Below are 24,918 nucleotides of genomic sequence, written 5' to 3'. Positions count from 1 at the left end.
GTTCTCATGCATCGCAAGGGAAAGGTGCCTGTCAGAGAGAAAGAAAGGGAAAAGCTTTCCAATTAGATCGCTGAATCTACCCTTGGGTCTGTTCCAGCCATTCACGACATACGACTTAACTTTCCTATTAGGTGCCTTCAGTAAGAATAGAAGCTGAAGTGATGAATTAAAATTTGTGTCACGGTCGGGACTAGAATTCACATCTCCTTTTCAGTAGGTAGATGTGTTACCCACTATATTACCCTGCTATTATGTGTCACACATCTACACACCCTCTTTAAATATACTTCAATTCACACCTCATCCCAGGTTCAAGTCCCTGCCTTCACACATGTTTTAATTAATTACTTCAGTTTCTACCCACATCGAAGAAAAACTTGAGACTCAGTATGTCTTCATTAAAATTTAACTCCATTGTATCAATATTACTTACCTGTTTATTGGAAAACCGATCTGTCGAACACTTCTCAGGTGTTACAGCTCACATGGCGAGCTGCTTCATGTATTGGAGAGCTTAAGACACTGTCGCATTGCTCAGGCTGTTGATAGCTTTTGGCCTGCGGTGCTCATTATGTCCCAACGTTCCTGTCCTCTTTTCTTCTACCCCTGACATCCAAGCATTGTAAGCCGTGTGATAAATCCGTCAGATCCTTCTCATATTCAGCCGTGGCGGCTTTAATTTTGGCGAGCATGGCAGTCCGCTGGTGCCACTAACTACTTGGGCTGCCGACATCGATCTTGGCCATATTTCAGAGTTATGATCATTGGTCGTAGCGTGTGTTGTTGGTTTTTGGTGGGTCCTGGTACTGCCAGTTAGCTGGAGGGCACTGTTCCCTTCTAAAGTGTGCTAGTAGTGTAGTTCTGGCAGAGGACGACGCGTTCCTGATTGCTGGGCCAGGAGCAGAGACGTGTTTGCTTTCCGCTGTGGCGACACTTCCATCAGCACGCAACGTCTAGGTTGGCGTGCAATTTGGCACCTCCACCAGCCGCCTCGTTAAGTAAATTTGATCGTTTGACACATGACATGGCGGAGTGGCGCCAGTTAATTCCAGAACTCTTGATCTATTCAACATTGTGAATTCAACAGGCACATAAACTTCGAAGAGTGTTCTGCAAGTCCGATGTTCCTTGTCACTATTCTTTCTCTTTAACTACCTCTTTAAACCTTGCACCCATATTGCATGTTCTGGAGCATGTTAAGTCTTAAGGCCATGTACTTGCGAGTATAGACTGTGAGGCGTAGCGCCTTCGCATCGCTCCTGTCACTTATTAGGACGATATCGTTATAGGCATGAGTCATCGACAGATGTCACCAGCTGACATGGACCAGAGTGACAGAGCTGCACGTAGTTGTACTAGTAGGCGGCAGAGGTCAACAGTTGACGGACAGTGCTAGCAGTCGTAGTCAAAACAATGTTTTAACGTTATGTTTGATTAATATTTAATGTATCTGCACAATTATAATTGTTTTATATGTGCAGTAATTAGCGGTGTGAGTGTTGTATGAGTGAAGAAGAACTGAAGTAAATGAAAATTGTTTTGTTTATTCACGAAGTACCAGTTAAACTATACAGGGGATTTACTATGATTAAATGTGCAGTCAGTTTATGTTACTAATAAATTGTGAGTAGAACACAAATTAATCGGTAATTTCAGCAGGAGAAATTTTAAACCTGACACTTTTCTAAATTTATTTATTAAGCAATTGCCATAGAAAGAAATGTTTTACTATGATTGGTCACTGAAGTAAAGCGCGGGTTAGCGCGGGATAATACTGCAACCTGATTTGCTGTTTGTGATATCAGCCAATCAGAAAAATGCAGGCTCGCGCCAATCTATGCTGGGAACAAAGCCTTTGGTGTGATCAAGGGGGGTCGGGGCTGAGGGTTCGAACTAGTATCATCTCATTGAAAGCAGCTCCGACGAAAGTACTGTAAAATCGTGGAAAAATGCTAATTATGAGTTTGCGAAGATGTACAAAGTGTATTTAAGTAAACAGTATAGTGGAAGTCGTGTGGAATTTCGGAATGAATATAAAAATTATTGCTTTTGACTGTTAGTTAAAACCCCGTGGCGTGTTGTGCGATCTAAGACTGGAACAGGTATTACGTGTAGAGCAGAGTGCACAACATTTCAGCGAGCATTTTCATAACCAAACGATCCGGTGAACTCTATTAACTTCGGTAACGGGTGTAAATACCATAAACTGGCTACGTGTGTGATGTTGGTGTGCGTGTGACTTTACATTGTGTTGCCACTTAGTACAGACTTGGCAGTATTAACTGTCATCTTTATCGTAAAAATAACCTGAAAATTTACATTGCCAAGTTAAAATTTTATTTCAGTAGCTAGCCACATCCCGTTACCAGACAATTCTATGTATGTTGCGACCTGCAATAGACAGTAGTGGTCCAGTATTTTCTACTACAGTTTTTAGCTAGACAAATGAACATTGCTGGACACTAGCAGGGCGGTAAAAAAGTAGCGTGCCGCGCCGCAACTGTTGAGTTTTCCCTTTCTATCCACAGTCATTACCTATCTCTGGTCATTGTGAAACATGTCTGCTTGTTGCCTGTTGGCTGTGATAGTTATGTGATGTAATCTACTTTCTTTTCTTGTATTTTGGGGAACTGAATACTTATTTAAGGCTTATTGTAAATGTTTCTGTTGGTGATTACCAGATGCGAGTCACATTTAAACTGCACGTGTTCCCAGCTTTGCTTGCATTTTGGGCGACTTTTTTCTTATTGCTTAAGGGTTGTTATTAACTTATACCAATTGTTAAGGGGTTTCCAACAGCCACATTCAGTGAGGTGACTTGTTACCGTTTCGTAATTTGGGCGGGTGTTGTACACTACTGACTATTAAAATTGTTACACCACGAAGATGACGTGCTACAGACGCGAAATTTAACCGACAGGAAGAAGATGCTGTGATATGCAAATGATTAGCTTTTTAGAGCATTCACACATGGTTGGTGCCGGTGGCGACACCTACAACGTGCTGACATGAGGAAAATTTCAACCGATTTCTGATACACAAACAGCAGTTGACCGGCGTTGCCTGGTGAAACGGTGTTGTGGTGCCTCGTGTAAGGAGGAGAAATACGTACCATCACGTTTCCGACTTTGATAAAGGTCGGATTGTAGCCTATCGCGATTGCGGTTTATCGTATCGCGACATTGCTGCTCGCGTTGGTCGAGATCCAATGACTATTAGCAGAATACGGAATCGGTGGGTTCAGGAGGGTAATACGGAAACGCCGTGCTTGATCCCAACGGCCTCGTATCACTAGCAGTCGAGATGACAGGCATCTTATCCGCACGGCTGTAACGGATCGTGCAGCCACGTCTCGATCCTTGAGTCAGCAGATGGGGACGTTTGCAAGACAACAACCACCTGCACGAACAGTTCGACGACGTTTGCAGCAGCATGGACTATCAGCTCGGAGACCATGGCCGCCGTTACCCTTGACGCTGCATCAAAAACAGGAGCGCCTGCGGTGGTGTACTCAACGACTAACCTGGGTGCACGAATGGCAAAACGTCATTTTTTCGGATAAATCCAGGTTCTGTTTACAGCATCGGCATGGTCGCATCCGTGTTTGGCGACATCGCGGTGAACGCACATTGGAAGCGTGTATTCGTCATCGCCATACTGGCGTATCACCCAGCGTGATGGTCTGGGGTGCCATTGGTTACACGTCTCGGTCACCGCTTGTTCGCATTGACGGCACTTTGAACAGTGGACGTTACATTTCAGATGTGTTACGACTCGTGGCTCTACCCTTCATTCGATCCCTACGAAACCCTACATTTCAGCAGCATAATGCACGACCGCATGTTGCAGTTCCTGTACGGGCCTTTCTGGATACAGAAAATGTTCGACTGCTGCCCTGTCCAGCACATTCTCCAGATCTCACACCAACTGAAAACGTCTGGTCAATGGTGGCCGAGCAACTGGCTCTTTACAATACGCCTGTCACTACTCTTGATGAACTGTGGTATCGTGTTGAAGCTGCATGGGCAGCTGTACCTGTACACGTCATCCAAGCTCTGTTTGACTCAATGCCCAGGCGTATCAAGGCCGCTATTACGGCGAGAGATGCTTGTTCTGGGTACTGATTTCTCAGGATCTATGAACCCAAATTGCGTGAAAATGTAATCACATGTCAGTTCTAGTATAACATATTTTTCCAATTAATACCCGCTTATTTATCTGCATTTCCTCTTGGTGTAGCAATTTTAGTTGCCAGTAGTGTATATTTGTTTAATTTTCTATCCATGCTTGGGAATTGTTAGTACCTTTAGTGGCACTCATTTGTGATTGATTATACTGGTAAAACTCAGTTTGTTGAAACAGTTTGCAGTCCCACCTTTTTGATGTGACTTCTACCTTCTATTTGGGGACTTAACGTATACTTCTATTTTTAATTCCCATATTTATTGGTATAAATTGTTAAAGTTTTTTATTAATGAATGGATGCCCTTCAAATTATTTAAATTATTGTGAGCGTTATTATTAATTCTTAAGAGTGTTTTCTATTTGTAATCATTACATTGTAAAAGTTTCTTATTAGTAAATTGATCCTGTTGATGTTCTTTAAATTATCGTGAGCGTTGTTATTCATTTTGACAATTTGTAATCATAACAATTCCTTTTTAAACAATAAAATGTATCCTATGAAAACGACAAAAAGGGTTATGTGGGTCCAATTCTATGTGTTTTTCCTTAAAATTATCCCAGCTATTGTTGTGAGGTATCGCATATACACATCAAAAGAAAGTGAACTCCTGAAGATAGACGTTGACTGTGGATATTATATCACAGACACAGTCCCTTTGTCTGTACAGAGATGTCACTAAACCCGCCAAAAGACGTAAACAACTATGCATGAGTAGTGTCTATTATGCTTAGGGGGTCCGACAGCCGATCAGTTCCAGCCATTCCACCAGGAAGGAGGTAGACGGCTCGTGTTGCCTGTAGTTCAACCATGCCTAGACGGTCAATACCGCAGTTCGATCGTGTCCGCATTGTTACTTTGTGCCAGGGAGTGCTCCCAGCAAGGGAAGTGTCCAGGGGTCTCGGAGTGAACCAAAGCGATGTTGTTCGGACATGGAGGAGATACAGAGAGACAGGAACTGTCGATGAAATGCCTCGCTCAGACCGCCCAAGCGCTACTACTGCAGTGTATGACCGCTACCTACGGATTATGTCTCGCATGAACGCTGACAGCCACGCCATCATGTTGAATAATGCTTTTCGTGTAGCCACAGGACGTCGTGTTACGACTCAAACTGTGCGAAATAGGCTGCATGATGCGCAACTTCACTCCCGATGGCCATGGGGATGTCCATCTCTGCAACCACAACACCATGCAGCGCGGTACAGATGGGCCCAACTACATGCCGAATGGACCGCTCAGGATTGGCATCACGTTCTCTTCATCGATGAGTGTCGCATATGCCTTCAACAAGACAATCGTCGGAGACATGTTTGCTGGTAACCCGGTCAGGCTGAACGCCTTAGACACACTGACCAGCGAGTGCATCAAGGCGGAGGTTCCCTTGCTGTTTTGGGGTGGCATTATGTGAGGCCCACGTACTCCACTAGTGGTCATGTAAGGCGCCGTAATGGCTGTACGATACGTGAATGCCTTCCCCTGACCGATAGTGCTGCTATATCGGCAGCCTATTGGCGAGACATTCGTCTTCATGGACGACAATATGCGCCCCCATCGTGCACATTTGTGAATGACTTCCTTCAGGATGACGACATCGCTCGACTAGAGTAGCCAGCATATTCTCCTGACATTAATGCTATCGAACACGCCTGGGATAGATTGAAAAGGGCTGTTAATAGGCAGCGTGACCCACCAACGACTCTGAGGGAGCTACGCAGAATCACCGTTGAGAAGTGGGTCAATCTGGACCAACAGTGCCTTGATGAACTTGTGGATACTATGCTACGGCGAATACAGGCATGTATCAATGCAAGATGTGTTACTGCGTATTAGAGGTATCGGTGTGTACATCAACTTGACCACTACCTCTGAAGGTTTCGCTGTGTGGTGGTACAACATGCAATGTGTGGTTTTCATGAGCAATAAAAAGGGCTGAAAATATGTTTATGTTGATCTCTATTCCAATTTTCTGTACAGATTCCGGAACTCTCGGAGCCGAACTGATGCAAAACTTTTTTTGATATGTGTATAAAGATAGATCTTTTTCCCTTTATTCTTGTATGTGTTAGTTTTGTGCCAATAGGTTTTCGGAAGGAAGAGTGTCTTTTACATGAATATGCCTTTTCGTTTCTTTGTTATATTAGCAATATGTGAGCACCTGAATCATTCTCAGATCTATGGTACAACTTTTAAGCTGATGAACATGACTGAAACGAGTGAATGTGATAGTAGCAGGTAGCTGTCTGTCTGCTGCTGCAGTTTAGTCTGCCGACCCAGTTTTGCCGATAGCTGTGGGGGGAATGCAGAGAGGTCTACCTGGTTCATCAGAGCTGGTATAATTGCACACAAAAGGGTTGGGCTGGCAGGTAACGAGGCCTGCGTCTTTGATGGGTACCCGACCACAGAGATAGTGGGCGGCGTTTGGGCGCAATGCGGACGGAAGGCCGCTGCTCCGCCTTGTCATGTTGAGTACAGATTGATATGTGGTAGCCCACTGAGGGTGGAATTCGAAATGCTCAAGGTGTGAATTTTCAGTCACGTCGTTGCAGTTTCTTAAGGTAATCATAGATTATTATATTTTTAGGTGATTAATTTCCTGTGAAGTTTTAATATCGTTCTGGAGATTTTGGTAAGAATACTTTGCTTATGAATGAGCTGTGCTTCACGTTTGAGGCAGACCAACGGACATATGGTTTTTATAGACATATATGGTAGCGGATTCACTATAAACGTAATAAGTATATTTTCTACATCTACATCTACATTTATACTCCGCAAGCCACCCAACGGTGTGTGGCGGAGGGCACTTTACGTGCCACTGTCATTACCTCCCTTTCCTGTTCCAGTCGCGTATGGTTCGCGGGAAGAACGACTGTCTGAAAGCCTCTGTGCGCGCTCTAATCTCTCTAATTTTACATTCGTGATCTCCTCGGGAGGTATAAGTAGGGGGAAGCAATATATTCGATACACAGAACTGCGAGAGTCACGAACTCGAATAACAATTCGTCCTCCGGCCTCCGTGGCCGAGCAATTCTAGGCGCTTCAGTCCGGAACCACGCTGCTTACAGCCAATATCTTATTGAATTTATCGTTGTTAATACGTACGGTCTCATTTTGGGATACAAAGTTTGTCAACCAAGTGCCAACAAAGTAAAGTACACTGCATTATTCAGTCAGTCCGTAATTTGGAATATATGCACTATGAGACCAAAAGTATAGAAACACACCCTAAAACATACGTTTTTCATATTAGGTTACTTTTGCTGCAACCTACTGCCAGGTACTCCATATCAGCGACCTCATTAGCCATTAGACATCGCGAGAGAATAGAATGGGCCGCTCCGTGAGACTCTCGGACCTCGAACGTAATCAGGTGATTGGCTGTCCCTTGTGTCATACGTCTGTACGTGAGACTTCCACACTCCTAAATATCCATACGCACATTGCTTCCGATGTGATAGTGAAGTGGAAACGTGTAGGGACACGTACAGCAGAAAAGCGTACAGGCCGACCTCGTCAGTTGACTGACAGAGGCCGCCGACAGTTGAAGAGGGTCGTAATGCATATTAGGCAGACAACTATCCAGACCATCACTTAGGAATTCCATACTGCAAGTACTATGACAGTTAGGCGGGAGGTTAGAAAACTAGGATTTCATGGTCGATCGGCTGCTCCTAAGCCACACAACACGCCGGTAATGGCAAACAACGCCTCGTTTGGTGTAAGGAGCGTAAAAATTGGATGACTGAACACTGGAAAGTCGGTGTGTGAAGTGCGGAATCACGGTGCACAATGTGGCGATCCAATGGCAGCGTATGGATGTGGCGAATACCCGTTGAACGTCATCTGCCAGCGTGTGTAGTGCCAACAGTGAAATTCTGAGGCGGTGGTGTTATGGTGTGGTCGTGTTTTTCGTGGAGGGGGCTTGGACCCCTTGTTGTTTTGCGCGGCGCTATCACAGCACAGGCCTACATCGATGTTTTAAGCACCTTCTTGTTTCCCACCGTTGAAGAACAATTCGGGGACGCCGGTTGCATCTTTCAGCACGATTGAGCACCTGTTCATAATGCACGGACTGTGGTGAAGTGGTTATGCGACAGTACATCCCTGTTATGGACTGGCCTGCACTGAGTCCTGACCTGAATCCTATAGAACTCTTATGGGATGTTTTGGAACGCCGACTTCGGGCCAGGCTTCACCGACCGACATCTATACCTCTCCTCAGTGCAGCACTCCGTGACGAATGGGCTGCCATTCCCCAAGAAACCTTCCAGCACCTGACTGAACGTTTGCCTGCGAGAGTGGAATCTGTCATCAAGGGTAAGGGTGGGCCAATACTATATTAAATTCCAGCGTTACAAATGGAGGGCGCCACGAACTTGTATGTCATTTTTAGCTAGTTGTCGGGATACTTTTGATCACATAGTGTATTTGCTTAGCCAAATTGCTTGATGGTTTGACAACCATGTGATACTTGACCACTTTTAGATCATCCTCTCATGATTTTTCCGCCAAAGTGCCTCGCAGTCGGCGTTCGTGGATCTATGGTTAACATATTTCTGCAATTTTGTCGAGATATAATGGGAGTTTTAGTTGAACGCATTGTGCTTGAAGCGACCTCGTGTTGTTCAGTTCATTTTCTGTCACTTACATTTAGCCACCATTCTCTATGTTGAATTGACATTGAATTTTGTGGTAGACCTAGTAGTAGTAGTAGTAGTAGTAGTAGTAGTAGTCGTAGCAGTGCGTTATTTCTTAGGACTGTTGTTGAAGGAGCAAGTGTAAGGGATTCCAGAATTCTTTTTTCTTTGGCCATCCTAACCGCCACCGACAATATATAGATTGATGCATTAAGGCAATTCGTTGAATTTCATTTAATATAGAGTGTGGCACTAATTTATTCATATTTGAATATTATTGTCCTGTCTAGACTTAGTCCACAATCTAAATCTTCATTAAATCTAAATGGATCGTCTGTCAAAATATTCCATAGTTTCACAATTGCAATCCCATTCCATATGCTTAATATATTTGTAGAAGAGTAAGTTGAATTAACTGATGAAATTATATATATAATTCTATCCCCTTAATTAATGTGTGAAATATTAAAGATAGTTATGCGTTACTCATTGCTTAAATAAGTGGGCTATCTGATCCAGTTAGTGATTAGGCCCTAAAAAAAAAGTTAAAATTAAATAACAGTTCAGGAAAAGTAAAGTTAATGCTCAAACGAAAGAAGACGGAACGAAGTGTATGCTATCCTCCATTGCACGAGTAAAACGCTAGCTTCCATCCCACCGTAAAAGAAATGTTTCTGGTGCCAGAATCTTCTATTTCCATGGTGAAATGAATATTCGAGCGCATTGCGACATAAAATTTTTTAGCTCTGACGGTGAAATTGATCTTATTGCCTAGGGACGATAACTAAACTCAGATTTATGACGCTTTAGTTAATGAAAGTAATGATATAGTTCCTGATGTAATCGCAAAATTTAAAAGGTTACAAGTTGAATGTAGGTGCTGCGATGTAAATAAAGTTCCCCAACTACAAAGTATTAAATTTCTATTTCACATTTATTGTTATCACACATACTGAATGAGGACTGGTGATTAAATTCCACCACGTAGTTAAACGAATCGACGTTAGCTCGAGCCCCCAATATAGTGGTTAGCAAACACACTACCAACTAAAAAAAAAGAACATTTTCACTGTTTAAATCGTTCAATGTGAAATCAACACCACACAGTGAAATGCAAGTCTGATAAATATCTGTTGCAGCGAATCTAGTTTTTCACCAGCATTGAAATCAACCAAACACAGTAACTAATTTAGATAAAGTTAGTGCAAATATTTCCTAGTCCTATCCGGGTTAAACCGTAGAAGTCAAGATCCCCTAAACTACTCACACAATAAAAACAGAGTCTGACTACAGCGGAGTTTTCAAACTATTGCAGACTATTTTTGTTTATTGAGACCATCGTCTCGGAGAAACTTCCAAATCACATAAGTCAACAGCTCTACTTGCGGCCAAATCGACATACGACGTGTCTCTACATCTCTGTCCAGAATAGAGCAAAAGTGACAAGATGCTAACTGTAATGCAAAGGTTGTCACCCCATTCCTCGGAAATTCTAAGCGTCTTCTACATCTACATCTAAATCTACATGCATACTCTGCAAATCACATTTAAGTGCCTGGCAAAGGGTTCATCGAACCACCTTCACAATTCTCTATTATTTCAATCTCGTATAGCACGCGGAAAGAATGAACACCTATAACTTTCCGTACGAGCTCTGATTTCAATTATTTTGTCGTGGTGATCGTTCCTCCCTATGTAGGTCAGTGTCAACAAAATATTTTCGCATTCGGAGGAGAAAATTGGTGACTGGAATCTCGCGAGAAGATTCCGTCGCAACGAAAAACGCCTTTCTTTTAACGATTTCCAGCCCAAATCCTGTGCCATTTCTGTGACACTCTCTCCCATATTTCGCGATAATACAAAACGTGCTGCCTTGTTTTGAACTTTTTCGATGTACTCCGTCAGTCCTATCTGGTAAGGATCCCACCCCGCGCAGCAGTATTCTAAAAGGAGACGGACAAGCGTACTGTAGGCAGTCTCCTTAGTAGGTCTGTTACATATTCTAAGTGTCCTGCCAATGAAACGCAATCTTTGGTTAGCCTTCCCCATAAGATTAGTAAGTGTTCCTTCCAATTTAAGTTTTGCGTAATTGTAATACCAAGGTATTTAGTTGAATTTAAGGCTTTTAGATTAGACTGATTTATCGTGTAACCGAAGATTAACAAGTTGCTTGTAAGCACTCATGTGGATGACCTAACACTTTCCGTTATTCAGGGTCAACTGCCACTTTTCGCACAATTCAGATATCTTTTCTAAATCTTTTTGCAGTTTGTTTTGACCTTCTGATGACTTTATTAGTCGATAAATGACAACGTCTTCTGCAAACAACCGAAGACGGCTGCTCATATTGCCTCCTATATCGTTTACATAGGTAAGGGACAGCAAAGGGCCTATAACACTACTTTGGGGAACGACAGAAATCACTTCTGTCTTACTCGATGAATTTCCATCAATTACTACGAACTGTGACCTCTCTGACAGGAAATTACAAATCCAGTCACATAAAGGAGACGATATTCCATAGGCATGTAATTTCACTACGAGCCGCTTGTGTGGTTTAGTGTCTAAAACCTTCCGGAAATCCAGAAATACGGAATCGATCGGATATCCCTCGTCAATAGCACTCAACACTTCATGTGAATTAAGAGCTCGTTGTGTATCACAGGAATAATGTTTTCTAAACCCATGTTGACTTTGTGTCAATAGATCATTTTTTGGAGGTAATTCATAATGTTCGAATACAATATATGTTCTAAAAGCCTGCTGCTTATCGACGTTAACGACATGGGCCTGTAATTTTGCGGGTTACTCCTACTACCTTTCTTGAATATTGGTGTGACCTGTGCTACTTTCCAGTTTTTGGGTACAGATCTTTCGTCGAGGGAACAGTTGTATATGATTGTTAAGTATGGAGCTAATGCATCAGCATACTCCGAAAGGAACCTAATTGGTATACCGTCTAGACCAGAAGACTTGCTTTTATTAAGTGATTTAAGTTGCTTCACTACTCCGAGGATATTTACTTCTACGTTATTCATGTTGGCAGCTGTTCTTGATTCGAATTCTGGAATATTTACTTCGTCTTCCTTTGTGAAGGCATTTCGGAAGGCTTTGTTTAGTAACTCTGCTTTGACAGGACAGTCTTCGATAGTATCTCCATTGCTATCGATGCAGAGAAGGTACTGATTGTTTCTTGCCGCTAACATACTTCACATACGACCAGAATATCTTTGGATATTCTGCCAGTTTTCTAGACAACGTTTCGATGTGGAAACTGTTAAAGGTATCTCGCACTGAAGTCCGTGCTAAATTTCGAGCTTCTGTAAAAGATCACCAATCTTGGGGATTTTACGTCTGTTTAAATTTGGCATGTTTGTTTAGTTGTTTCTGCAACAGTGTTCTAACCAGTTTTGTGTACCAATTTGGTATATACACTCCTGGAAATTGAAATAAGAACACCGTGAATTCATTGTCCCAGGAAGGGGAAACTTTATTGACACATTCCTGGGGTCAGATACATCACATGATCACATTGACAGAACCACAGGCACATAGACACAGGCAACAGAGCATGCACAATGTCGGCACTAGTACAGTGAATATCCACCTTTCGCAGCAATGCAGGCTGCTATTCTCCCATGGAGACGATCGTAGAGATGCTGGATGTAGTCCTGTGGAACGGCTTGCCATGCCATTTCCACCTGGCGCCTCAGTTGGACCAGCGTTCGTGCTGTACGTGCAGACCGCGTGAGACGACGTTTCATCCAGTCCCAAACATGCTCAATGGGGGACAGATCCGGAGATCTTGCTGGCCAGGGTAGTTGACTTACACCTTCTAGAGCACATTGGGTGGCACGGGATACATACAGACGTGCATTGTCCTGTTGGAACAGCAAGTTCCCTTGCCGGTCTAGGAATGGTAGAACGATGGGTTCGATGACGGTTTGGATGTACCGTGCACTATTCAGTGTCCCCTCGACGATCACCAGTGGTGTACGGCCAGTGTAGGAGATCGCTCCCCACGCCATGATGCCGGGTGTTGGCCCTGTGTGCCTCGGTCGTATGCAGTCCTGATTGTGGCGCTCACCTGCACGGCGCCAAACACGCATACGAACATCATTGGCACCAAGGCAGAAGCGACTCTCATCGCTGAAGACGACACGTCTCCATTCGTCCCTCCATTCACGCCTGTCGCGACACCACTGGAGGCGGGCTGCACGATGTTGGGGCGTGAGCGGAAGACGGCCTAACGGTGTGCGAGACCGTAACCCAGCTTCATGGAGACGGTTGCGAATGGTCCTCGCCGATACCCCAGGAGCAACAGTGTCCCTAATTTGCTGGGAAGTGGCGGTGCGGTCCCCTACGGCACTGCGTAGGATCCTACGGTCTTGGCGTGCATCCGTGCGTCGCTGCGGTCCGGTCCCAGGTCGACGGGCACGTGCACCTTCCGCCGACCACTGGCGACAACATCGATGTACTGTGGAGACCTCACGCCCCACGTGTTGAGCAATTCGGCGGTACGTCCACCCGGCCTCCCGCATGCCCACTATACGCCCTCGCTCAAAGTCCGTCAACTGCACATACGGTTCACGTCCACGCTGTCGCAGCATGCTACCAGTGTTAAAGACTGCGATGGAGCTCCGTATGCCACGGCAAACTGGCTGACACTGACGGCGGCGGTGCACAAATGCTGCGCAGCTAGCGCCATTCGACGGCCAACACCGCGGTTCGTGGTGTGTCCGCTGTGCCGTGCGTGTAATCATTGCTTGTACAGCCCTCTCGCAGTGTCCGGAGCAAGTATGGTGGGTCTGACACACCGGTGTCAATGTGTTCTGTTTTCCATTTCCAGGAGTGTATCTCTCAATTGCTGCCGATACCATTTCTTTGAATTTAAGCCACATCTGGTCTACACTTATATTATTAATTTGGAATGAGTGGAGATTGTCTCTCGGGAGCCGGCCGCGGTGGCCGAGCGGTTCTAGGCGCTCCAGTCCGGAACTGCGCTGTTGCTACGGTCGCAGGTTCGAATCCTGCCTCGGGCATGGGTGTGTGTGATGTCCTTAGGTTTAAGTAGTTCTAAGTCTAGGGGACTGATGACCTCAGATGTTGAGTCCCATAGTGCTCAGAGCCATTTTTTTGTCTCTCGGGAAGGCGACAGGTGAATTTTTATCTGTTTTTTGAATAGGTACATTTTTCGCTTATTTTTCGGGGAATTGGGGATTATAATATTCAATCTCGCTACGAAAACCCTGTGTTCACTAATCCCTGAATCGGTTTTGTTGCTCGTTATTAACTCAGGACTATTTTTTGCTAAGAGGTCAAGTGTGTTATCACAACCGTTTACTATTCTCGTGCGCTCATGAACTAACTGCTCCAAATAACTTTCAGAGATTGGTGTAGGACAATTTCGGATGATATTTTATGCGTACCAACGGAATTAAACATGTATTTCCGCCAACATATCGATGGTAAATTAAAGTCACCACCAACTATTATCGTATGAGTCTGGTACGTATTTGAAATCAAACTCAAGTTTCCTTTGAACTTTTCAGCAACTGTATCTTCTGAATTGTGAGGTCGATAAAAGGATCCAATTATTATTTTATTCCGGTTGCCAACAACGACCTCTTCCCATAATAACACACAGGAAGTATCTACTTCAGTTTCGCGACAAGTTAAACTACTTCTGACAGCAACGAATATGCCACCGCCAACCGTGTTTAGCCTATCCTTTCGGAACACCGTTAGGTTCTTCGCAAAAATTTCGGCTGAGCTTATATCTTGCTTTAGCCAGCTTTCAGTGCCTATAACGATTTGATTATCAGTGCTTTCTATTAGCGCTTGGAGCTCTGGTACTTTCCCAATACAGCTACGACAATTTACAACTGTTATACGAACGGTTCCTGTATTTACTATCTTCCTATGTTCAGCCTGCTCCCTTTGTGACTGAAGCCCTTCTTGTGTTTTCTCGATACCCTCTAACCTAAAAAACCGCCCAGTCCACGCCACACAGCACCTGCTACCCGTGTGGCCGCCTCCTGCGTATAGTGGACACCTGACCTATTCAGCAGAACCAGAAACGCAACCACCCTTTAGCGCAAGTCGAGGAATCTGCAGCCCACACGGTCGTAGAACCGTCTGAGCCTATGATTCAGACCCTCCACTCGGCTCTGTACCAAAGGTCCGCAATCGGTCCTGTCGACTATGCTGCAAATGGTCAGCTCTGCTTTCATCTTGCAAGCAAGACTGGCAGTCTTTAGCACTTCTGTTAGCTGCTCGAAATCTGAGAAAATCTCTTCAGATCCAACGTGACACACATCATTGGTACCGACGTGGGCAACTACCTGCAGTTGGCTGCACCCTGTACTCTTCATGGCATCCGGGAGGACCCTTTCCACATGTGGAATGATTCCACCAGGTATACACGCGGAGTGCACATTGGTATTCATGCCCTTCTTGTGAGCCAAGGGGCCCCATAACGGGGCCTAACGTTGGAGCTCCCAGCTACCAATAATCCCCCCCCCCCACCCCTTTGCGGCTGCCTGGATCTTACGGGCTGAGTGGTTTCCTCTGAAACAGGACAGGCTACAGCGACAGTGTCAGCCACAGACAGCACCTGAAACCTGTTTGTCAGACAAACCGAGGAGGCCTTACGTGCGGCCGCCTGGGAAGTCTTCCGCCGCCTGCTTCGCCCCGGGGCGACCTCCCACTCGACCACAGGTGAGGGGTCAGCCTCAGTACGAGCAGTAACTGGGTTGGCCACCGGTAAGGGCCAATCGGAGGACTCTGACGCGCTGGATACTTCCATGCACGACAGTGCAATTTTCAATCTGGATACTCCATTAGATACGTCCTAAAAATCTGAACAAAAAGACAGAGTTAAAGAATTGATCGCATAAAATATTTGTGAAAATGGTAATTATGATCGTCTACAGACGAATCTCTGAAATAAAGATAGAGTTACAATTAATAGGGACACAGAAACAATGAAAGTAGGAAACTGTGGGCAATAAAGTAAAAATAGTTGAAAACTTTATAGCGTAAAGTGGTTAGTGGGACAGCAGGCGTATCGCGAATAGTATCGTTCACAGAAGAACACGAAAACGTCAGAAATATGAATTGTCGTGATCTTACCATTTATAACCATGATGGCAAATATTTTTTTGGCGTTTATGTAGAATCATCTGCAGTAGATGTTATGATAACTGCTGCTTCTCGTCACCCACCCAAATACAATAAAGTATTATCTTATTCAACGGTTTATAAAATATTAAAATAGCTATTCTTTTGCAGATTGATAGCGCCAAAATTTTCAGTACTGATGAAATTTATGTTCTGTTAGACAATTGATGGGAATCAATAGATTCTCTTGACACAATTAATTTAAAATTTATCTATGTATTCATTAAAATACATCTCCATAGGATCAAAAGCAAGTATGTGGCTGAATGGAGAGACTTGATTCCAAATCGGAGACAACATTTCCTCCAGAAAACGTAACACTGCAGATCAGAAAAGCCTGTGCATTTAGTCATAGGATATTTTGAATTTTTTACGACCTCAATCTAGTGCTGCATTGTTTTTAGTTGTTCCGCAATTAGCACACCATTTATTGTATGTGATCAGTAGTTAGCCATCATTCTCTCTCGCCTGAAACTCCGTGGATATATCACAGGACCTCTGTTACACTGTCTACATGGTATCACGATAGAATGCGTTACAAATACTGTTTGTTAGCGTGGGAAATATCTAGCAGAAGCGAGAGGTAGTGGCAAATATCGGTTTAATACCACGTTCCTTATCCGAATCACTTTCGAAATTCGCTGATAAGTGTGATTTTATTAAGAGCTTACGCCACTGGCGTCGTGCACCGGCACTTTCGGTCTGTTAATACACACCCCGCGATTACTGTCTGTATACAATGTGTCAGTAGTTGTGTGGAAGCCCACTTCATTCTAAAGCAATACCGTACCTGGATTTATAAGGCGTATATAGTTTTTAACATGGATATAGTTTACTATACCTGTGTGTGCCTGTAGAGCCCAGACCGCCTTTTATGCAGAGTGACAGTGACATGGTGTTTTCCATCTGTTTTTAACATCTGATCGCTTATAAGACGATTACGTCTCTGTTTCTAAGGTTCACTGGTACCACTCGCGAGAGAAACAAATGAGGCATGTCCATCTCTCACAGATTTTCACTCAGTGTTGTTTGGTGTCACCAGCATTAAATTTTTGGCGAAGTATTATACGTAGCAGGGGATATGTGATACATTCGTTATGATCGGAAGGCTTCTAAAGTTTGTGTTGGGATGTAAAGTGCTCCAACAGGTGCAAAGAAAATGACTGTCCAGTCGTAAGGGAGGTACGGATATCACGTAGGGAACTGCTATTTCAACAGACCGACAGCTGTAAGGTGGATGAATGATTGTACGTGGAAAATAACACAGGTATAGATTTTGATATTTCCAGAACCACAGGCATCAGAAGAAGGTATTTTCTATAATTCACTCATTGTCAAATGTCATGAGATTGGTGCTGCAATTCTAACGTTTAATTGTAATTACACAGAGAAATATGTGGTTGCTTTCCTAAGATGACACTGTTTGGCGTGCGGCGCGGATGGCGGCGGTAGCCTGTGGCCGGAACAAAAAAATGGCTCTGAGCACTATGGGACTTAACTTCTGAGGTCATCAGTCCCCTAGAACTTAGATCTACTTAAACCTAACTAACCTAAGGACATCACACACATCCATGCCTGAGGCAGGATTCGAACCTGCGACCGTAGCGGTCGTGCGGTTCCAGACTGAAGCGCCTAGAACCGCTCGGCCACCTCTGCCGGCCTGGCCGGAACAAATGGGCATTTCCGGCTCAAGGCTCTCGTGAGCAGCGAGAGCGAATAAAGGTTCTGGGCCAGCCGAAGTGGCCGTACGTTTCTGGACACTACAGTCTGGAGCCGAGTAGAAAGCCTGTATGGGAGAGAGTGGCCATAGGTGAAGCTGCCCATGATTGGTTGATTAGTTGTGGCGCCATTTTTCTGCCAAACGTCTCTCGCGCTTCCTATGTTCGCCGTGCTTTTGAGCTGAATTGAAGTTCAGAGGAATTTTGGAAACGATTAAAAGGTATTTGAATTATTGAGAGACTTGTTATGCGTTGTGCATACATGTTCCATTTAGTTGTATATCGTTTTTAGTACGTAATTAGCGTTTGCGTGCATACTGGTAGCATCAAAAGCTTTTATGAAGCCAATATCTGACACTCCTTGCTGGAAACGTAAAGTTCCTGTAAGTGTTGTGCCATGCTCATTCGACTTTATAGCGTCAAACTTTATTTCGTTCCGAATCAGAGCACTAGGCACTATTTTGGTTTCAGTATTATTGCCTGACTGTTGACGCAGGCAAGTTGTAGGCACGTTTTCCGCAGTTGTCGTAGTTGCTGAAACATTATTCGTAGTAACTAATTGTACGTACTCTTGAAGACAGTTTTTAATAGGCCTACTTACTGTGGGGTAGAAGGGATACGGCAGTTTTCTTCTTATATTTGGTCGTTATTACAGTAGCCCACATTTAACATTTCCTGATTTTTGTAACCTTTTTCGTTTGATATCTACGAGAGGTATTCAACTGCTTACGACTTTTATTCATCTGACGTAATGCAGGTACGTTAAATCTTTACCATTATGCGCTTCTGATACAAAACAAATGCTATACACTATATTTTTTTATTTACGTTACTTTTATTGCAATAGCCGGCCTGAGTGTCCGAGCGGTTCTAGGCGCTTCAGTCTGGAACCGCGCGACCACTACGGTCGCAGGTTCGAATCCTGCCTCGGGCATGGATGTGTGTGATGCCCTTAGGTTAGTTCGGTTTAAATAGTTCTAAGTTCTAGGGGACTGATGACCTAAGATGTTAAGTCGGATAGTGCTCAGTGCCATTTTGAAATGTTCTGGCCAGCCGACTAGTCGACTCCTACCCGCAGCTGTAGGGGTGAGTCCAGTGACCTCTACACCACCTAGACATAGAAGGTCTGGTCTCTGAGTGTAGAACTGCGGGGTGACTGCAGATCCATCTGCTTTGCGTCATCCGCCATTTTGTAATTTGGCACACAGATTTCAATCGGTCTGTATGTGACAAAGAACTGCAGCCTGATTTCTTGTTTTGAACTTCATGTCAACATGTAATGCAATAGGCTGATGTGGGAGCGGAACCGAAATGTATTTTCTTTCCTTGTTGTAGTAACTTTTCTAGCAGCTATGTTGCAGTTTGGCAAGAAACGAAATATGAGAATCTATGGCTGGCACGATCACAGAGCTGAAGTTCAACATCTAGGTAGTATAGAGATCACTGGGTAAGTCCCGGCGGCGGCGCCCTCTGGATAGCTGATTATCGAACTAATAGTGTGCATTGGTCCGTTCCCGTGCTCGTGCATGTTGCAAGACTGAGTCCATTGCCATGTACTGAGAAGCACTAAACATGACACAGTTATACGATGATCCAGTCCATAGTAATAGTTGTCAGGGATAGACGTGTGAGTTCGCTGAAACACTTTCACATTCTGCACTCTCATGTCCTGATGTCCACATGCAGTGCGCCAGTCCCCTCATAAACTGCAAGCGCCAACGTGCAGAGTTCCGAGAAAACTGCGGCCGCAGCCCCTGCTACAGTTGTGGTCGTGCGTTTATACCAGAGTGCACCAATTGGGGCCATGGAGTGGTAGGAAATCGTATGTTATCAATGTGACCAGGGTCAACACTTGGCACGGAAAATTGAGCGATTCAGTATCGATCACTGCCAAGTGTTGGCGCCGGACGCATTGATAACATCAGAATTCCTACCACTCCAATCAACTGTGGATGCCCTCCATGGGCCTTATTGGTGCGCTCTGGTATAAACGTGCATCCGCAACTGCTGCTGCGGCTGTGGTGGCTGTTTTCTTGGATCTCTGCACATTGACACTGGCGGTGTGTGAGGGGACTGTTGCACTGTGTCTGGACTTCATGACATGAGTGTGCAGAACGTGCAAGTGCTTCAGCGAGCTCAGATACCTACCCATGACAGTTACTGCTATGGGATGGATCATTGCTTAAGCGTGTCATGTTTAGTGCTTCTCATTACATCACAGTGGACTCTGCTTGCAGAAGAGTTTGTTGCTGTTGTTTTTATCATATCATGCAGTAGGCCCTTCCTCCTCCTTCCGAGTATCGCAGAGAAAACCAATTTAGGAATTCTATAGTGCTTCAGAAACCACGTCGAAACGTCCAATTCCTGATTGAGCAAATTATTGTTTCTGATAGTTGTACTGTGTGCAAGCATCTGTCCAGCTGCTCCTGATAATTGTTTAAAGACACAGCATGCATTTGAGCTGATATATTAAATTTTCAGCTACGTCCAACGTAATGGAGTTCCTACCAAATAACCTAACTGTGCCAGTATCCACTAACAGGAGGCAAGGGGGGCAAAAATCCTGTAGGGTTTGAAAACCGTCAGTTGCTATCGCATATTGCCAAATATACTGGTTCTAGTATCCACCAATAGGATGCAATGGAAAATTGGCTGCACACAGAATTTAATTAATTAGACAATCAATCTGATACGTTGAGGGAATATTTCCAAGTCATCCAGCGCTGGGGTGTTTTACCATGTATGCACCCACTACTTTACTCAGGACAAATATGGGACTCGTGTGGCACAAGGTAGACTCTGCCTACTTCATCTCGAATGTTCTGCCCTCTACAGGTTTCCATAGCAGTGGAAGTGCGAGAACAAAGAGGGGGGGGGGGGGGGGTGTACCGACTACCAACACCAGGTGTGCAGGAACAGTGAGTTGGCCAGGGGAAGGGAATGGAAAGGAGGAGGACTGGGTGGACGTCTTGGTCTGTTCTGTTTTGCATGCTATGGTTCACACAAACAGGAATCATCCACTTCAGAGAGAGAGAGAGAGAGAGAGAGAGAGAGAGAGATGTAGAGTATGTGTTTTGAGAGTAATTTCTTGGGTATCAATAACAAAGGGTTGCCACCACCTGACACTTACTTTAAGGATTAGCGCAATGTCCTATCTGTGTGTTGCACGAGGAGGCTGGTGCGTGGTGCACCTGACAGTGGTCACAGGATCTGTGCTTGCGGAAACACGCAAGGCAGATGGCGTCTGGTGCAGCCTGGAAGACGGGAGGATGGTGCATGCTTCACAATCGAAAGATTTTTAGTGATGTAGTTGTATGTGGTGAGTTACGTTGATGGTATTCCTTGTGTGAGGGATAACAACGTAGCAATTGTTTAAATATTCCATACTGTCATGTCACCCTCAAAATATTTAAATAAACAGTACTCCACATGGAGCAATCAATTTCCCAATAAATTCTTTAAATAAATAAATAAACCATATTCCAAATGCTGCCTTGTATCCCATAAATTGCTTGAGTAAACAATATTCTACAAATTGGCTTCCCTATAGAAATTGTTTAAACAATATTCCATACACTGCAATTGATTTCCTGCCAAATACCCAATCTGCTGAATCTCTTTTTGCCAGTTTCCAGGAGGTGGAGTGAAGGAGGGATGGGGGTTGTAGGGGGGGTGTTACTTAACTGATCAATTTAATTAATTAGTGATTCAAATTGATAGATCAGAAGGGTACTATTGTTGCGTTGTTGTGCTTAGGGGGACGCGCTCTAGTGTGAAAGTTGTGTACGCGCTGACTACGCGGAACTATGTACACAACAATAAAACACCATTTTTGACATTAAAAGCTATTTTTTACGGTGGGAGTTCCATCATTTTAATGTTACTAACGCCTTTAATAACTTAATTTTGCTATTCTAATTTCATTTGTGGAATATTTCACATGATATATACTTATTTATGTCGAAGTGCAAACTTAAGATCCACTAAAAGGCCAAAATTTATTAAATTAGCTTTATAGGAGTCCATCTCATTCAGATTAAAATGGGGTTTCTGAGGAAGTGTCTGTATCAGGGGTAAACTCTTGTCCAGAAATAAATGTTTGGTAGATACCATGTTCCCACAGCGACTGGCGTTTCCCAGACTTAGTTACCAAAACCAATCCACGAAATAAAAATTTTCCGTATTACGTCCCTGTTTCGTCCAGATTGGAGGGCCACTGCACAGCAAGCTATTTGAGGTGTCATTCATTGAGAAATAGGCGTTTTTCGTTGAGGCGAGAATTTTTACGTAATTTCAATCATCAACTGTCCTGTCCATTTCGGCGAGTCCCATGTTAGAGATGTAGAGATAGCAGGGAAAGTCTTCAATATTTGTTTTCTCCCACGTGCCATTCTAGTGTCGAACGGTCGGGAAATAGCCTGAAAGGGATTGTTTGAATCCTTTGCCAGACCCTGCAAAGCAGTCACTTAACTGTAGCAAGTCCTAAGATGGCAGTACTTTGCATCTCAAGGTCCTCTGCGCTTGCCGTTTTCGACTCTCCACTGGAAACATTCCCGGTAACGTTACGCACAGCCAGCAGCCATCATGTACTCAAACCATTATTCATCTGTAGGATTCAATATTTTCCTTGTTGAAAATGGTGAGAACAAGCGTAGGGGGAGATGGAATTAAATAGTTTTCGATGTTTTTGAGCCACAGTCATGTAACATTTTTTAAATGAATAAACTGCCGTTTGACAGTTTATTACTGTGTATATCTTTGGATTCTCTTAACAGATATGACATGTTAATGCTGTAAGGACTTTTAGCATTGTACTTGATAATGGCATAAAAGCCCAAATCTATTTAGTACAGAAGATAATTACAGTAATACACAGTAAAATGGCGGTTTATCCATTTTTTTTTTAGAAAAGATGGAATTATAATCAACGTAACGCAGAAGCATGAAAATATAGGAGTCGCACCGTCCGATCAAGTTTTTCACTGTCCAGCACCTGGAGATTGCGATATCGCATTTGCCTACAGCCCCAACAGTTTTCGTACTGCTTTCTAAAATTGAAGATTAGCTTTGTCTGAAAGAAAAGTGTGTTCACGCTGGGATAAAACCCTTGGGAGTCTGTGACACTGAATACAACGAAAGTGTACGGACAAAGACGGAAAGAGCTTGTCGTGAATCGGAGTCTCTGAAATTTCATCTTATTCAGGAGGTTCCGTTTTAAATAAATATGGTGTATCTCGAAAGAATGTCTCGTCTTTGTTCCGTCAGACGTCGACAGAAACCTTAGCGCGGAGCTTTAGTGGGCTTACCCGCGTTTGAAGTGCGAGAGAGGCCGTACGATACCGGCGGGTGGAGGGGGTGGGGGGAAGGTGCCGTGGCGGCATCGGGAAGGGGGGGGCACAGGGGGGGGGGGCGGAGATCTGCTTTGTAAAGACGCGCTGAGCGCGGCATTACGGCGCGAGTACCGTGAGATGAGATTGCTGCAGCAAGGGGGGAGCGGCATTCTGTGCAAAACGACTCGAAAAGGCGGACTGCGGCTGTGCCTAGCAAAGAAGCAACCGCTGCGCGCACACATATTGCGCCGGAGAAGGCCTTTTACGTGGTACGGGAAACGTCTGGAACTCGTATCCAGTGAATCGCACGCGTCGAGATTACAGTAACGGAAATAAATTTTTCTTACTGTATCTTTTACACGACTGAACCGTGGGTCAACTTGGGATTTATCGTCAACAACGGATCCACGTTGCACTTTAAATTGCAGTATATCACGATAGATGCCTCCCATCCATTACAATGAACGAAAGATTTAATATCCGAAACAGACGTAAATTCTGTACAGGCTGCCTTTTAATAGACTGGGTATGGATTTCAAAATTTCCCTGGCCTCAGACGCTTACCGTTCTATAATGTTCTAAGAATTCAACCCAGGAAATCAGAGTCATTGCGCTGGCAAATACTTAACAATGGTAACATTTGTAGGATAGGTCGCTGGAGTGTATTTATGGTAACGTTATGAAGATTGACTGCAGGAAACAACGTGAACTGCCTGCTTTACCGAACACTGGTTCGAATTCACCCCCCTCCCTCACTTCCCCTCCCCCCCCCCCCCCCCGCCCGAAACAGTTACATTCTGGTATTTGTATGCATATCCTGATTCAATACGTGACTCATTCATGTGTTAGTCACAGAATACTACTTTTTGAGTCATTTAAAGTACAGAATTTTACATTTCTGACCACTGAAAAAAGCGATTTTCCAATCTGTGCACCACTCTACAACTTCATTAAGATCTCACTGATCTTACTTTGTACAGCCTTATTTTGCAGGCAGAACTTTATTAAAGACAACTGCACCACTTACGAAATGTCTGAGGTCACTATTAACGTTGTCTGCCAAATCACATTCCCACACAATCAAAAGCAGAAATCTTTCGCAGGGCACACCTAACACGGCGATGATTCTTCGTCGAAGAAATACGCTACAATATGTGATCAAAAGTATTCGGACACCCACAAAAATATACATTTTTCATATTAGTAGCATTGTGTTGTCACCTACTGCCAGATACTCCATATCAGCGACCTCAGTGGTCATTAGACATCGTGAGAGAGCAGAATGGGCCGCTTCGCGGAACTCAGGGACTTCGAAAGTAATGAGTTGATTAAGTGTCTCTTGTGTCACACGTCTGTGCGCGAGATTTTCACATTACTAAACATCCATAGGTCCACTGCTTCCGATGTGATAGCACAGTGGAAACGTGAAAGGACACGTAAAGCACAAAAAGGTACAGGCCGACCTCTTCTGTTGACCGACAGAAACTGCCGACAGTTGAAAGGGGTCGTAATGTGTAATAGGCAGACATCTATACAGACCATCACACAGGAATTCCAAACTGCATCAGGATCCACTGCAAATACTACGACAGGCGGGAGGTCAGAAAACTTGGATTTCATGGTCGAGCGGCTGCTCATAAGCAACACATCACGCCAGTAAATGCCAAATGACGACTCGCTTTGTGTAAGGAGGGAAAACCCTGGACGATTGAACTGTGGAGAAACGTTGTGTGGAGTGAAGAATCACGGTAAACAATGTGGCGATACAATGGCAGGGTGTGGGTATGGCGAATGCCCGGTGAACGTCATCTTCCAGCGTATGTAGGGCTGTCAGTAAAATTCGCCGGCGGATGGGGGGGGGGGGG

Source organism: Schistocerca cancellata, chromosome 3, assembly GCF_023864275.1.
Source record: "Schistocerca cancellata isolate TAMUIC-IGC-003103 chromosome 3, iqSchCanc2.1, whole genome shotgun sequence".
Taxonomy (NCBI): Eukaryota; Metazoa; Arthropoda; class Insecta; order Orthoptera; family Acrididae; genus Schistocerca; species Schistocerca cancellata.
This window is presented reverse-complemented; position numbering follows the sequence as displayed.